This window comes from Amblyraja radiata, chromosome 31, assembly GCF_010909765.2.
Source record: "Amblyraja radiata isolate CabotCenter1 chromosome 31, sAmbRad1.1.pri, whole genome shotgun sequence".
NCBI lineage: Eukaryota > Metazoa > Chordata > Chondrichthyes > Rajiformes > Rajidae > Amblyraja > Amblyraja radiata.
The window spans coordinates 8,613,475-8,624,152 of record NC_045986.1 but is presented as its reverse complement, the minus strand read 5'-3'; the positions used below and the strand labels follow the sequence as shown (position 1 = coordinate 8,624,152).

The window sequence follows — 10,678 nt, the reverse complement described above, 5'->3', positions numbered from 1 at the left end:
GGTGCTGTTCCTCCAATTTCCGCTGTTGCTCACTCTGGCAATGGAGGAGACCCAGGACAGAGAGGTCGGATTGGGAATGGGAGGGGGAGTTGAAGTGCTGAGCCACCGGGAGTTCAGGTAGGTTATTGCGGACTGAGCGGAGGTTTTCGGCGAAACGATCGCCCAACCTCCGCTTGGTCTCCCCGATGTAAATCAGCTGACATCTAGAGCAGCGGATGCAGTAGATGAGGTTGGAGGAGATACAGGTGAACCTTTGTCGCATCTGGAACGACTGCTTGGGTCCTTGAATGGAGTCGAGGGGGGAGGTGAAGGGACAGGTGTTGCATTTCCTGCGGTTGCAACGGAAAGTGCCCGGGGAGGGGGTGGTGCGGGAGGGAAGGGAAGAATTGACGAGGGAGTTGCGGAGGGAGCTGTCTCCTCCCCTTCCTTAACCCTCTAGCTGTCTCCTCCCACCCTCCCATCCGCCCGCCCTCGGGCTCCTCCTCCTCCTCCCCTTTTCCTTCTTTCTCCCCCCCCCCCCCCACCCCCCATCAGTCTGAAGAAGGGTTTCGGCCCGAAACGTCGCCTATTTCCTTCGCTCCATAGATTCTGCTGCACCCGCTGAGTTTCCCCAGCAATTTTGTGTACCTTGTAGGGAACAGTGTTTGATTTAGCGCATCTATCACATCACATATTTTAGTTAATTTTATTGTAAATATTCCCCGTTCCCCCATTTCCCTCCCATCTTTCCTCCCCAGCCGCCACCTTTGCACAGTTTCCCTTGCATTGTATAGGGTGATTTCATGAAAGGTCACTGAAGCGTAAATCCCCACTCACGTGACCGAAAATTTTAACTGGGGGACAAGCGTCACTTCCGGTACATGTTAGTGGATGGGAAAACACGCACTTTCACACCCGTTAAAAACATCGAAAACGGCCAGGTTTTGAGCTGCAATTAAGTGAGCCAGTCGGGGTGACCTTGAGGAACAGCTACCTAAATTTACAGTCCAAAAAAAAGATAGAAACTAAGGTAAATACAAGAGGGAGCTGAAGGGGCAAAATAAGCGGAAGTGCTAGCGGACATTTTTCGTGGAGATTTAAAGATCCAAAATATCGGGAATTATCGCGTTTGCTCGCTGCATTTCATCAAAAGTGGCATTATTGGCTTTGTTATCTTTATTCATTTGTTAGATGAAAAGTATTAAAAGTATTAAAAGACCGGTAACTAGCGGGGTTCCGCAAGGGTCGGTGCTGGGACCCCAGTTGTTCACAATTTATATAAATGATTTGGAGGAGGGAACCAAGTGTAATATATCAAAATTTGCGGACGATACAAAAATGGGAGGAAAAGTAGGGGATGAGGAGGATAGGAAGAGTCTGCAAAAGGATATAGATAAGCTAGGTGAGTGGGCAACAACTTGGCAGATGAAATTTAATACTAATAAATGTGAAGTCATTCACTTTGGGAAAAAAAATGATAGGGCAAGTTATTTTCTAAATGAGGAGGAGCTGCGTTGTAATGCAACGCATAGGGATCTAGGGGTATTAGTACATGAATCACTAAAAGTTAGTATGCAGGTGCAGCAAGCAATCAGGAAGGCCAATGGAGTTTTGGCCTTTATTGCTAGGGGGATTGAGTATAAAAACACGGAGGTCTTGCTGCAGCTGTACACAGTATTAGTGAGACCACATTTGGAATACTGTGTACAGTTCTGGGGTCCATACTTAAGAAAGGATGTACTAGCCCTGGAGGCAGTGCAGCGAAGGTTTACAAGATTAATTCCTGCAATGAGGGGATTGACATATGAGGAAAGGTTAAGTAGGCTGGAACTCTACTCTTTGGAGTTTAGAAGAATGAGAGGCGATCTCATTGAAACATATAAGATCGTGAGGGGCCTTGATCGGGTGGATGCACCGAGGATGTTCCCAATGATCGGGGAAACTAGAACTAGGGGACATAGTTGCAGAATAAGGGGGGGCTCTTTTAAAACTGAGATGAGGAAGAACTTCTTCACCCAGAGGGTGGTTAATTTATGGAATTCACTGCCCCAGGGAGCAGTGGAAGCAGAAACGTTAAATATATTTAAGTCTAAAATAGATGGTTTTTTAGCTGCCAAGGGGATAAGGGGCTACGGGGAGAGGGCAGGGATATGGACCTAGGTATGGTTAGTATAGTAAGACCTGAGTGATCTCCTGGACAAGTGTCGATCGCCTGGATTGGGGTCGGAGAGGAATTTCCCGGATTTTTTTCCCGAATTGGACCTGGGTTTTTATCCGTTTTTTTGCCTCCCCCAGGAGATCACGAGGTTCTTGGGGTGGAGAGGGGTGATAGCGGTATAAAGGGGAGGGTAGTGTCTTGTGTTCTGTGTCTTGTGTCTACTGTTTGTGTGTAAGTGTGTCTGTTTAGTGTTCAGCCATGAGCGAATGGCGGTGCGGGCTCGACGGACCTGGTGGTCTACTCTCGCACCTACTTTCTATGTTTCTATGTTTCTATGTTAGAAATCCTTCAGTAAAATTGCAAAATCGCCCATGGTTCTCGGGTGGGTTTTAACATGCAAAATGAAAACGCTTCTGAAGCTACATTCACCATTTAAATATCCGTGAATCATAAATGCATCTTGAAATAAATTTCACTCAGATGCAAACTAAGGAATGGTATAATTCTCAGCTGTTAATTTGACAAAATCAGGACATTTTTTGGCTAATAATAAAATGTCCTGATTTTGTCAAAATGTCCTGATTTTGTCAAATTAACAGCTGAGAATTATACCATTCCTTAGCTTGCATCTGAGTAAAATTTATTTCAAGACGCATTTATGATTCACGGATATTTAAATGGTAAATGTAGCTTCAGAAGCGTGTTCATTTTGCATGTTAAAACCCACCCGAGAACAATGGGCGATTTTGCAATTTTACTGAAGGATTTCTAACTTTTAATACTTTTCATCTAACAAATGAATAAAGATAACAAAGTCAATAATGCCACTTTTGATGAAATGCAGTGAGCAAACGCGATAATTCCCGATATTTTGGATCTTTAAATCTCCACGAAAAATGTCCGCTATCAACTTCCGCCTTTTTGGCCCCTTCAGCTCCCTCTTGTATTTACCTTAGTTTCTATCTTTTTTTTGGACTGTAAATTTAGGTAGCTGTTCATCACGGTCACCCCGACTGGCTCACTTAATTGCAGCTCAAAACCTGGCCGTTTTCGATGTTTTTAACGGGTGTGAAAGTGCGTGTTTTCCCATCCACTAACATGTATCGGAAGTGACGCTTTACCCCAGTTAAAATTTTCGGTCACGTGAGTGGGGATTTACGCTCCAGTGACCTTTCGTGAAATCACCCTATTGTGCATTTTCCTTCTATTGCTTTAACACACACTGTGCACAAAATTAAATTTAACATATATATATTTATATGAATGTGCCTGTGTGTGAGAGGAAAGTTAAGGGCCTGTCCCACCAGTATGCTATATAAATAAAAGTGACTTGACACATTTCTCTAGTTTCTTTCATTATATATATATATAAATGAAGGAAACTAGAGAAATATGTCAAGTCACTTTTATTTATATAGCATGCTGGTGGGACAGGCCCTTAACTTTCCTCTCACACGCGTGTAAATATATACACATATGTGTGTGTATGTATGTATATATACACATACATACACACACAGATTGAAAAGAAAAAAATATATATAGATTTTTCTTTTCAATCTGTGTATGTATATGTGTATATATATATATACACACACACACATATATATACACATACATATATACATACATATACAAACACATATATATATACACACACATATATACATATACACACACATATATATACATATACGCATACATATACACACGCATATATACATTTATACACACACATATATACATATATACACACACATATATACATATATGCACACATATATACATAAACACACACATATATACATATACACACACATATACATATACACACATATATACATACATATCTATATTACTAAAACTCTGTTCTTGACCGGTTTCGGCTTTCTGTGCTGCGGTTTCCGAGAGTACGCCGCCACCTACAGCCGTCATTTTTGGCCACCTCGCTCAGAGCCCCCCTCCGCCGCGTGTGTGCCGAGGAATTTTCCCGTCGATGAAAATTGACAGAGATATTAATGTTTTTACAACATTCCCCATTCTCTCTGCTGCCCCTGCTGGAGGGAGGGGGAGCGACTATAAAACCAGGAAGTGGTGTGCCTCAATCAGTCTCTGCAAGTGGTGTGCCTCAATCAGAGCTTTGAATGACACTGACAAATGTCTACAGCACTGAGTACCCTTAATTTGGTTTGAAAATGAAAATATGGTTAGAGGTAAAAAAGCACTGCCTGCAAATAGTTGTTTGGGTTTGGGTTGAAGTAAAAAGACACTCTCTCTCCCCCCCCCCCTCCCTCTCCTCCCTCCCCACTCTCCTCTCCCCCCTCCCTCTCCTCCCCCCTTCCTCTCCTCTCCTCTCCTCTCCTCTCCCCCCTCTCCTCTCCCCCCCTCTCCTCCTCTCCTCTCCTCCTCTCCCCCCTCTCTCCTCTCCTCCCCCCCTCTCCTCTCCTCCCCCCCTCTCCTCTCCTCCCCCCTCTCCTCTCCTCCCCCCTCCTCTCCCCCCCTCCCCCCTCCTCTCCCCCCCCTCTCTCTCCCACCCTCCCCCCTCTCTCCCCCCCTCTCTCCCCTCCCCCCCTCTATCTCTCTCTCTCTCTCTCTCTCTCTCCCCTCCATTAGCGTGAGTGCGGGAGGGGGGGGGGTAGTTAGTGTGTGACGCTGCATGCCGCCTCCCCCCCCCCCCACAAAGACACATTCTGCAAGCATTGTAGAACCAAAAGAGACACTTTTTGCAAACATTTTTGAACCAATAAACACTTTTTGCAAACACTTTAGAACCAATAGACACATTCTGCAAGCGTTTTAGAACCACTAAGGACACTTACATTTGAGTAGACATGTGTTCAGTGTTATTCACAGCTCAGAGAAACGTGACCCTCTGCCTTCCTCCAGCTTGCAGACACTGATTGAGGCACACCACTTCCTGGTTTTCTAGTCCCTCCCCCCAGCAGAGAGAATGGGGAATTTTGTAAAATCATTAATATCTCTGTCATTTTTCATTGACGGGAAAAATCCTCGGCACACATACGGCGGAGGGGGGCTCTGAGCAAGGTGGCCAAAAATGACGGCCGTAGGTGACGGCGTTCTCTCCGAAATCGCAGCACAGATGGCCAAAACAGACTTTTAGTAATATACTAGACCAAGTGCAGACCCGTTGGGTCTGTTCCCCCAACGTGCGGTTGTGGGGGGGGAGGCGGCATGTCGCATCAATAACACACTAACTATTCCACCCCCCACCCCACCCCCGCACTCACGCTAATTACCCCCCTTAATATTATATTAATATTATTAATTTGCTCCTTTTACCCCATAACCACCCTATCTACTGACGCATAGCCCCCAACTTGCAGTCACATCTAAAGGAGAGAGAGAGGGTGAGAGTGAGAGAGAGAGGGGGTGCTGAGAGGGGGGTGAGGTGGGGAGCTGGGAGAGGGAGGGAGGGTGGAGGGTAGGGGGTGTGGAGGGGAGGGAGGGAGGGTGGAGGAGGGGAGAGAGGGGGAGGAGAGAGGGGGAGGAGAGAGGGGGGAGAGAGGGTGTGCTGAGAGGGGAGGGGAGAGGTGGGGAGCAGGGAGGGGAGGGAGGGTGGAAGGGGGTAGGGGTGTGTGGAGGGAAGGGGGGTTTAGGGGAGGGACGGTGGGGGAGGGAATGGAGGGGAGGAGGGGGAACGGAGAGGGGGGGGATGGGAAGAGGAGAGGGGGGGAGAGGAGAGGGGGGGAAGAGCATAGGGGGGAAGAGGAGAGGGGAGAGGAGAGGGGGGGAAGAGGAGGGGGGACGAGGAGAGGGGGGGAAGAGGAGAGGGGGAGGAGAGGGGGGGGGAGGGGAGATGGGGGAGGGGGGTAGAAGGGAGGGGGGTGAGAGGAGAGAAGGGGGGGAGAGGGGGGAAGAGGAGAGGGGGGAGAGGATGAGGGGGGAGAGAGGAGAGGAGGAGAGAAGGCGGAGAGGAGAGGGGGGAGAGAGGAGAGGGGAGAGGAGAGGGGGGGGAGAGGAGAGGGGGGGATGGGAGGGAGAGTTGGGGAGAGAGAGGAGGGGAGAGAGAGAGAGATAGAACGGGAGAGAGACGGGGGGAGAGAGAGAAAGTGAGAGGGATAGGGAGAGAGAGCGGTGGGGACAGAGAGGAGGGCTGAGAGACAGAGAGAGCGTGCCTTTTTACTTCAACGCCCCAAACAACCATTTGCAGGCATTGCTTTTTTCCTTCAAACTAACCATAACCATATTTTCATTTTCAAACCAAATTAAGGGTACTTACTCACAGCTGTGTAGACATTTGTTCAGTCATTCAGAGCTCAGACCTCCATCTTGTAGAGACTGATTGGGGCACCTGGTTTTATAGTCCCTCCCACCAGCAGGAGCAGCAGAGAGAATGGGGAATTTGGTAAAAACATTAATATCTCTGTCATTTTTCATCGACGGGAAAAATCCTCGGCAAACATACGGCGGAGGTGGGTTCTGAGCAAGGTGGCCAAAAATGACGGCCGTAGGTGGCGGCGTTCTCTTGGAAATCGCAGCACAGAAGGCCAAAACCGGACAAGAACAGACTTTTAGTAATATAGATATAGATATCACAATATATGTGTATATACATATACATACTTGTATGCACACACATATATACACACACACATATACAGGTGCACAACCTTTTATCCGAAAGCCTTGGGACCAGACACTTTTCGTAATTCAGAATTTGTCGGTCTTCGGAATGGACATTTTTTAGCGTAGATTTTAATGGCTGGCTCAGTGGTAGAGTGCTCGGCTCATATCCGCAAGGTCGCGAGTTTGCGCCTTGATCCTGGCAGTTACTCGATCGCGCGTTTGAGTCTTCAATGTCGTTTTTACTTGCAGAATAAATGTTTGTATGAAATGCAGTGTAGGAGAAGTGTACTGACTGTGTGGGCAGAACTTTGGAAGTGATTGCCCACCAGTCTGAAAAGCCGCTGTGTCTCCCTGTCCCTGGGATAGCAGGGGGCGATCAAACAGCACAATACCCCCTCCCCCTCCAACTCCAGAGGAATCCGCTCCCCGATGGGCCGCTACCAAAGATCATAGAGGAGCTCCTCTATGATCTTTGGCCGCTACAGCGACAAGTGGCAGTTCGCCCACAGCCCGAGCTGCGCCCCCTCATCCGCCACCCCAAGAACAAGACGTACCTTGCACACCATCAGCTTCTGCCCCTACGTGTTCCTCTGGAGTTGGAGCGGGGCTGGGCTGGAGTTGCTGCTGGCTGTGGGTCTCTGGGATCTCGGTGCTTGCAGTGGGCCTGGGGGTCGGTGGGAGCTGTGGACCTACGGACCTACCTCCGTGGAGCTAGCCAGCTTCGGAGCGTGGAGAGCTGCGGGGGCGAGCTGCTGCGACCCGACTCCGGTGGATGGTGACACCGGGAGCTCGCGGGCCTCCGGTGGGAGACTGCTTTGCGGGGCACCGGCAGCGGCGACTTCTCCCGCCCGAATTACGGGGTTGAGAGTGACCTGGAGGGGGGCCTTACAACGCCCGGCGCGGCTGTAAATTGCCGCGGACTTGCTAGCGCCCGCCGGGGGCTCCAACATCAAGACCCGGGGCAGGGCCCTACATCGCCCGGCGTGGCTTTGAGTGGCCGCTCCCCGATGGGCCCCTACGACGCCCCGAGCTGCGGCCCGTCATCCGCAACCCAGGTTCCTCTGTAGTTGGAGTGGGGCTGGGCTGCTGTTGGCTGTGGGTCTCTGGGATCTCCGTGCTTGCGGTGGGCCTGGTGGTCGGTGTCCAATTGGTCCTGACGTCTCCGGTGACTGGCACGGTCCTGCTGCAATCGCCGACGTGAAGACAGTGCAAAGCCCCCGCGCCGGTGCAATGGGCGGGGAGCTGGAGAGGGGAGGGAAGGGGTCACACACATGGCCGGGAAGCAGAGGGGCGTAGGTGGGGTGAAACTGAAGGGAGCGACAATCTGCACTGTGTATCGTGAGTCTACCGTGGGAACTTTTTAAATCAGCGGGCAGGCAGCAGCATATTGTCAATTATTAACCCTCCCGCGCAATATACCCTCATCTTCTCTTTTATGAATGGGGATTTAGTTCCCCTTTCTTCGAGGACCGACCGGAGGTTCCGCTGTCACCTCTGCGGGCCGCCCTCGGTGAACGTTTTCAAGGACCTTTCTTCAAGGACCGAAAAAATGGCCGCTATTCGGAGGTTTTCGTTATTTGGATCTTCGGATAAAAGGTTGTGCACCTGTATATATATAAAATATATATGAAATCCTAATATTGTGAGTAAAACATCCATGAACACAATGTCTAAATATGTTTCCATTCTATATTAGCGTAACACAATGTAGTGCATACATACCTACATATTTAAATTCAGTCGATAAGTTGATCAAATAATATGGGGATCTTCTTGCTTTTTTTTGAGACATGGATTTTTTAAATGTGAATGTCTCATAATGACACATTTGTGGGTCAGCTGTATATTGCACCAACCCCCACAATTTCAAATAACTCTAAATTGAACTTTATAAACAAGGAAAACACTTTTTATTTACGTCATTTATGGTAATATTTACATTATTCAACATATTTCAGACAACGATAGCCCCACCCCTTGCTTACCCCAAAGAACAAAATTTCCAATTTATATACAATAATAAATAAATCGTCATTTGCACAATTTTGTGTGGCTAACGGGAGGTTCTCATACTTCCTCTTGAGTAACCGGCGTTGGGTAAACACGTTTCGGAGTGTTCATGATGTCAAATAGTGTTGGAACTGCATTGCAATTTAGCCTCTCATTGGTCTGCCTGTTGGAAAACTAGTTAAGTTCAGAGTTCAGAACAAAGACGGCAGGTGGTTGACAAATACACCAGACTTTGGTGGAGGAGTATTCTGGACCCGCTGAAATTACAGAAAATCTCATATTGGATTAACTAAGAAGGAAAAAATGTAGTTATAACTACATATCTGCAGAATGAATGATATATCATTTAAGTGCAATTGTTCAGTTGTGGGGAGATACCTGTATATTGAAGATGCATTTTGCCACTAATATGTCAATTTACCTTCAATGTAGAAGAGCTTATTTAAAACTTCTAATGTAGACCATTTAAAGAATTTTCTTTCTATCCTCTTTTGGACCTAAGACACTAGCAGGGCTGCCAACTCTCAGGCAGAGACAGACTGAGAGAGAGGGGAGGAAGAGAGAGAAAGGCAGATGGGGCAGAGACCAAGATAGAGAGAGACAGGGAGAGATGGAGAAGGGGCAGAGAGAGACAGGGAGAGAGAGATAGAAGGGGCAGAGAGAGATGGGGAGAGAGAAGGGGGGAGAGTGAGGAACGATGACACGTTATAACGCACAGCCGTCCCAATCTGACAACCGCCGAACCCTGCACTGCACCATTGTACCCTTCTTCACGGCGGCCCAGTGATGTCTGGGCTCTGACAGTTCGAGGGATCTAATCAGTAACTACACTAAGAGCAGCCACGGGTTGCTGCGCTCCCCGACTCAAATCTGAGGTTAAAATCTCGTGATGGGTCTGATGCGTCTCTCTCCCCATCTCTCTCTCTGCCCCTTCTCTCTCTCTCTCCCTCTGGACCATATTTTGGAGACTCCTGCCGTACAGAAACAAAAACAAAAATGACAGAAGAACAAAAATTGGTGACTTTATTATTGTAGTAATTTTAGATCTATTAAAAAAAATCTATTAACTTTCTAATGTACCAACAACCATAGTATCCGAATGAGTGTTGATAGGGGAACAAAAAAAAATTTCAGGACAAAATAATGTTGCCAGAAAACAATAATATGTCCTCACCTTTCTTTGATGTTGGGGAACCTGAAGAAAGACAGGTTGAGTTGTCAACATCGGCGATTAGAGCAATTTATACTGAACTGTAGATGAGGACGCCATGACAGTATGCGGGCAGCCCTATAAATGGCGTCGACAATCACACACGTCATACTACGTGTTTTTCGAGGAGTGGTCTATCTTGCTCTGCTCTATAATTTTTGGTGATGATCTCCCGCCCAGACTCCAGGTAGAGAAATGGTTTCCCACTTAGGAAACCTGAACAGAAACCTCTGGAGACTTTACGCCCCACCCAAGGTTTCCGTGCGGTTCTCGGAGGTTGCAGGTGGTTGCCGGAGGTTGCAGGTGGTTGCCGGAGGTCGCAGGCAGTGGAAGCAGGGTAGGGAGACTGACAAAAACCTCCGGGAACCGCACGGAAACCTTGGGTGGGGCGCAAAGTCTCCAGAGGGTTCCTAAGTGGGACAGGGGCAATTCAGCCTCCTAGCGGAGCGGTTACAGCCCGCGCTGGGCTCGGTGGCCCTCTCCGTGCACCGCGAGGTGGGGGAGAGCAGCGAGTGGGCGACATACTGGAGATGTGGAGGAACAATCCAGAAGGACAGGACATGAGGAGGACGAGTTCTGCGCCCCAGTGTCCGCCTCACCCTGTGGCTCCACCACATTTAACCTGCTCTCCACCTCCTCAGTCTTCATGAATTTACACAGTCCCAGAAATGTACAGCCCTTTGAACATAGGAAATAGAAACTGGAGTTTTCCCGTTGCTTTTGCTCTGACAATC

The 10,678-nt window shown here is 48.3% G+C and overlaps 1 protein-coding gene across 2 annotated transcripts in view; it reads left to right on the top strand.

Moving 5' to 3' along the window:
• LOC116990372 (tumor necrosis factor receptor superfamily member 5-like) overlaps positions 1-10,678 on the top strand; it is a 167,480-nt gene that overhangs the window by 23,748 nt on the left and 133,054 nt on the right. The gene's annotated exons all lie outside the window — the stretch shown is intronic.